Consider the following 6,515-nt stretch of genomic DNA (forward strand, 5'->3'; position numbering starts at 1 on the left):
CAATCAAATCCAGTTCTGTACTGAGGAGGAGTCGATGCAAAACTCAGATGTGTTCCACGTCTACTTATGTGAGAGCAGAGAGGAGGACAGAGAAGAGGGGACACACAGTTGAACATGATGGACTGTAGGACAGGACTGCTGCTTCTAACTATCTGTTGGGCAGGTGAAGATTTTCACTCATCCTGATTGTTGACTGACTTTTTGTCATCAGCTGATTAACTTGATGTTTCATCGTTTAAACAGGTGTTGATGCTCAGACTCTGACCCAGTCTGAACAGTGGTTAAAAGACCTGGAGAATCTCACACACTGACCTGTTCAGCCTCTGGATTCACATTCAGCAGCTACTGGATGCACTGGGTCAGACAGGCTCCTGGAAAAGGACTGGAGTGGATCAGTGATATCAAATATGATGGCAGCATCCAGTACTACTCTGAGTCAGTCAAAGGCCGGTTTATCATCTCCAGAGACAACAACAGAGCACAGCTGAATCTGCAGATGAACAGCCTGAAGACTGAAGATTCTGCTGTTTATTATTGTGCTCGAGAGTCACAGTGACTGAAGTCAGTTCAGCAGCTGTACAAAAACACACACCTCATATTTACTGCTGTGAAGAGCAGAACTCCACACTGAACACTGTCTTTATTTTATTATGAATGCCTTTTAAATTGTTAATGACCTTACTTTAAAATGTTTTTTAAAATTATTTTACAACTGCTTTTGACCAAAAAAAATGCAAAGTGCCAACATGACTAATTTGTAATTTTCCCTGAAAGTCATCTTCTTTGAAATGGAACATTTATTATTTCTTATTGATCCACCATCACTCTCTCCAACTGTTGTACCTTCAATGCTCCAATATTTTTTCACAATTAACCTCAGGTAATCTATCTTCTCTACCCAAAGGATTTAAAAATGGACTGTGGTGACTCCAATACTGTTTCCATTTTCCTGGAATCACTGATGCAGTTCAACAGATTTCAAAACAGCCTTTTGGATTTTTTTCTTCCTTCTCACTTGTTGCTTTAGGGGGCCCTCAGGTGTCTGTCCTAGGATGTCTCATTCTTGGTCTGTGATACAAAATCCTGTTTGACTGTAAAAAACAAAACAAGTGACAGTCAAATCAGTGACATCAGATGTTCAATTAATTAGATTGAATATGAAACATTTATTCAGAGGTGAATTGACTGAAGGTATTTTAAATAATTAATTTCTGTTTTCATTGGTAAAGGAGATTTTTTTTTACTAAGAAATCTAAACTTATTTATATTAAAATGAAACATGATGTAATCACTGACACACCGGTATCAAAATAATTGTTCTATCTATTTAGTTGATTACTGTTAATCTCAGTGATTCATATTCAAATCATAAGTAATTATTTACAATAAGAATGAAAGATTTACCTATATATTTTGACTTAGTGTTATATAAAACAGCATAACATTGTTTCTACACTGACTGATTTCTGTTTGGTGTTTTGTGGTCAGAATAGTTGGTGCTTCTTTTATATCCCATCAGAGTTCTTCTCTATGCAAAGGAACTTCCTGTCCATCTGCTATAAAGACTTGACATCCTGCTGTCAGCTGCAGCAGAAGAAGAGAAGCTCCCATCAGATCGGCTTCAATACCAACCATGTTCTCTGTAGCTCTGCTGCTGCTGTTGGCTGCTGGATCCTGTGAGTTTGACTGAGCCAGAGACACTGACAGTGTGATCACCCTGACTGTTCCCTCTACGTCCACTGATTCAATCTTCTGCTCTTCATCCACAGGTGTGAAGGGTGAACAGTTGACACAGCCAGCCTCTGTGACTGTGCAGCCAGGTCAGCGTCTGACCATCACCTGTCAGGTCTCTTATTCTCTCAGCAGCTATGCTACAAACTGGATCAGACAGCCTGCAGGGAAAGGACTGGAGTGGATTGGATACAATGGTGTTGGATACACCCCATATTACAAAGCTTCCCTGAAGAACAAGTTCAGCATCAGTTTAGACTCTTCCAGCAAAAGTGACTCTAAATGGAGTGAATGTGCAGCCTGAAGACACTGCTGTGTATTACTGTGCCAGACACACAATAACACAAGCATCAGTGGAGCTGAACAAAAAACCCCCTCAGAGCATCACACAACATCACCAGAGGGGGCGCTGTCACACCAGGAATGAATCATGACAACAACGTTGAGGCAGAAATTTTGAGAAGAATGCTGGAGCACAAGATTTTTACCTCAGAATTAAAATTAAATATAAAACCTGTAGGAAACTTTCAATGTTTTTTGTAGTAAAAAAGAACTACAAAATAAGAAAACTTTTTTGGATTCCTTTTGCACAAATAAATAAAGACCAAATGACCTAAAATATATATGACTGATTTTGTGAATGCTGAACTTCTGATCTCATTATGATACAAGTGAATTTCACATGCATTTAAAATTGTTTCATAAGGATAATGCAGCAACAATATATTTGTTTCTCTGTAATTTCAATGATCTCAACAGTTAATTTCACATTTCACCCAATATAAAAGCACACACACAGAACCCTTTTTTAAGAGATCAGTTTTTAATATTATTACTCAAACATTCATGATCAATTGATGACTCATGGAAAAAAATGTGTATTTTTAAAAATCGATTAAATGATGTCACAAATTCATTGAAAATCTCCGATCTCATGATTCTCCCTTTAGACATTCTTTTTGTACACTAAAATTGATTTGCAGCTGGACGAGAACTGCTGAGTGTGAAGTGTGGGGTACCTCACAAATCATTACTAGGACCACTGGTGTATCATTAATTGGACAAAATTAAAAGTGCCTTGATCATTGGCTCACATCATCCAAAGAGGAAGAGGCATCACGATCAAATCCAGTTGTTTACTGAGGAGGAGTCGATGCAAAACTCAGATGTGTCCACGTCTACTTATGTGAGAGCAGAGAGGAGGACAGAGAAGAGGGGACACACAGTTGAACATGATGGACTGTAGGACAGGACTGCTGCTTCTAACTATCTGCTGGGCAGGTGAAGATCTTCACTCATCCTGATTGTTGACAAATTTTGATTTTTGTCATCAGCTGATTAACTTGATGTTTCATCTTCTAAACAGGTGTTGATGCTCAGACTCTGACCCAGTCTGAACCAGTGGTTAAAAGACCTGGAGAATCTCACACACTGAACTGTTCAGCCTCTGGATTCACGTTCAGCAGCTACTGGATGTACTGGGTCAGACAGGCTCCTGGAAAAGGACTGGAGTGGATCGCTTATATCAGCGGCAGTGGCAGCAGCCAGTACTACTCTGAGTCAGTCAAAGGCCGGTTTCTCATCTCCAGAGACAACAACAGAGCACAGCTGAATCTGCAGATGAACAGCCTGAAGACTGAAGATTCTGCTGTTTATTATTGTGCTCGAGAGTCACAGTGACTGAAGTCAGTTCAGCAGCTGTACAAAAACACACACTTCTCATATTTACTGCTGTGAAGAGCAGAACTGCGCACAGACTATTGTATTATTTTAGGCATTTTAAATTCATATTATTATATTACCTTTTTATTTTTATAAATCTCATAAATTCACATATTCATTAAGTATTTTCAGCCAAAAATAACACAATACAATACAACACAATACACCAGTACATGCTTGAATGGATCAGAGCTATGATGATTAGCGTTGACTATTTGGGATGAATATATGAGGAATAATAGCTTAAACATTATGAATACACACACATGGCCTTTGCTGTTGGCTGGTTAAGGCTGAGACTTAGCGAACTCAGGGTTTAAGCATTGACATTTTTACCCCTTCACCCGCCAGCTCTCTCTCCCTAATCACTTTCACTTCTGCAATGGTCCTATCTTTGTTCAGCTACAATTAACCTCTATCTCTCTTTCAAAACTATTTTAAAATGGACTAAGGTGATTGCAAAACTGTTTCTATTTCCCTGGAATCCCTGATGCAGTTCAATACATTTCATAGCTCTCTTTTGGATTTTTTGTTGTCTTTCTCACCTGTTTCTTTTGGGAGGCCTCAGGTGTCTGTCCTGGGACGACTCATTCTTGGTCTATGATGCAATATCCTTTTTTACTGTTGAAAGTTAAGACAGGAACAAATACAACATCCAAGTTAACGTGAGATTTATTTCAATGGATTAATCAACCAATCAGTCAAACTTTATTTATATACCATCTGTTACATTCTAAATTGTTTTGAGGCACTTTACAGAATCCCAGAGCCTGACCCTAACAAGCAACAGTGGCAGGAAAACCTCCCCTTTAACAGGAAGAAACTGTTGCAAATCTGCTTCGTAGGTTCGGACTTTTGTGGGCCTTTTCACAATACGAGAGAAACATTCTCTGTCTGCCAACAGATACAAAAAAGGGCTTGACCTTTTGGGGTGTTGGTTTATATTCAGCAGAAAAGTTAGCAACTGTGCTCAAATGGTCATATGATTAACTGACGACGCCATCTTATTACCTTGTATGATTATGTTCTATGTAAGTTCCGGTACCTCATGAGCCAGTCACAAAGTGGCCCAAGAAGTGTGATTAAATGCCTGCACGTACGCACATTCTTCAGTATATGCATAAGTCAGTTCTAGTGATTCAAAGTTACATGATAAACTTGTGCTACACAGTAAGTTTCACAGTAGATTTCATCGTAAATTTCCACAAAACCTTAAACAGGAATTTCATGAATATTTTAAAAGGTTACAATAAGGTAACTAACAGCAGACCTTTATATGTAAAACATGATTTGACTGTAGGTTCCACTCTTCTATTGGCTCCATATGGTCAACAGTGATGCTTCACATGTTTGATTCTATGCAAATTCAGAGTTCTTCTTTGTTCCTCAGCTATAAAACCATCACATCAGACTGTCAGTGGAGTTCTCTGCACCTGACTTTCAACATTAACCATGTTCTCTGCAGCTCTGCTGCTGCTGTTGGCAGCTGGATGTGAGTCTCTCTCTGTGCATTTGTCAAAGTCAGCAGTTGATCTGTTTCAGTGTGATTTTATAATGAGCATTTTCTTTGTTGTTTCACAGGTGTGAAGGTGAACAGTTGACACAGCCAGCCTCTGTGACTGTGCAGCCAGGTCAGCGTCTGACCATCACCTGTCAGGTCTCTTATTCTGTTAGCAGCTATTACACAAACTGGATCAGACAGCCTGCAGGGAAAGGACTGGAGTGGATTGGAAATGGTATTGGATCTAGCACATATTATAAGGATTCCCTGAAGAACAAGTTCAGCATCAGTTTAGACTCTTCCAGCAACACAGTGACTCTAAATGGAGTGAATGTGCAGCCTGAAGACACTGCTGTGTATTACTGTGCCAGATACACAATAACACAAAGCATCAGTGGAGCTGAACAAAAACCCCTAAGAGCATCAACACAACATCACCAGAGGGGGCGCTGTCATACCAGGAATGATTCAGCACTCAAACATGTTGAGGGTTTAGTCAGAAATGTTGAGGAATCATGCTTAAAATAAATATTTTTTAATCTGAAATATTTAAAGGCAATATGAAACCTAAGTTTACAGCATTACAAACTATAAAAACATTTTTGGATTGCTTTTGCACAAATGGACAACTTCTAATTACTTATAATATTCATGATGACTCTTTTTCCAGAATCAGTAACCTTTGATCTCCTCATTATCTTGCAAGTAAATTTTACAATGTGAAATAGTTCCATAAGGACACAGCAACATAAATACATTTGTTTCTCTCAGTCATTTCTTTGATGATCTCAATTACTTATTTTAACATGTATCAACTAAAAGTGCAGAGACTCATACATGATTTTTAAACATAGATCAGTGTTTTATATTCTCACTTGAACATTCATGATCAAGTGATGACTCATGGAAAAAAGTGTATCTTGATTTCATGATGTAAATTAAGTATTAAGAAAGAAGGTTTTATGCAGAATATACTCATATGTCAGTGACTGCATGGAATCTGAAATACATTTTAAAAACAATAAAATGAGGGTTTTCCCTGGGCATGTTCTAAGGGGCTTTCTCTGCAACAGTTTTCATTTGAAGCTTGATTGGAACTGGTTGGTGTGAAATGTGGGGTACCTTAAAACTCAGTACTGGGACCACTGGTGCACTATTAGTTGGATGAAATTTAAAGTCTCAGATTAAAACGCACATCATCCAAAGAGGAGGAGGCATCACAATCAAATCCAGTTCTTTACTGAGGAGGAGTCGATGCAAAACTCAGATGTGTTCCACGTCTACTTATGTGAGAGCAGAGAGGAGGACAGAGAAGAGGGGACACACAGTTGAACATGATGGACTGTAGGACAGGACTGCTGCTTCTAACTATCTGCTGGGCAGGTGAAGATCTTCACTCATCCTGATTGTTGACAGACTTTTATTTTTTGTCATTAGCTGATTAACTTGATGTTTCATCTTCTAAACAGGTGTTGATGCTCAGACTCTGACCCAGTCTGAACCAGTGGTTAAAAGACCTGGAGAATCTCACACATTGACCTGTTCAGCCTCTGGATTCACA

The 6,515-nt window shown here is 38.8% G+C and overlaps 1 pseudogene; it reads left to right on the forward strand.

Moving 5' to 3' along the window:
* The first annotated feature begins 1,602 nt into the window (after positions 1-1,602).
* Positions 1,603-2,060, forward strand: LOC130521323 (Ig heavy chain V region XIG14-like; annotated as a pseudogene).
* Positions 2,061-6,515: the final 4,455 nt, after the last annotated feature.

Source organism: Takifugu flavidus, unplaced genomic scaffold, assembly GCF_003711565.1.
Source record: "Takifugu flavidus isolate HTHZ2018 unplaced genomic scaffold, ASM371156v2 ctg872, whole genome shotgun sequence".
NCBI lineage: Eukaryota > Metazoa > Chordata > Actinopteri > Tetraodontiformes > Tetraodontidae > Takifugu > Takifugu flavidus.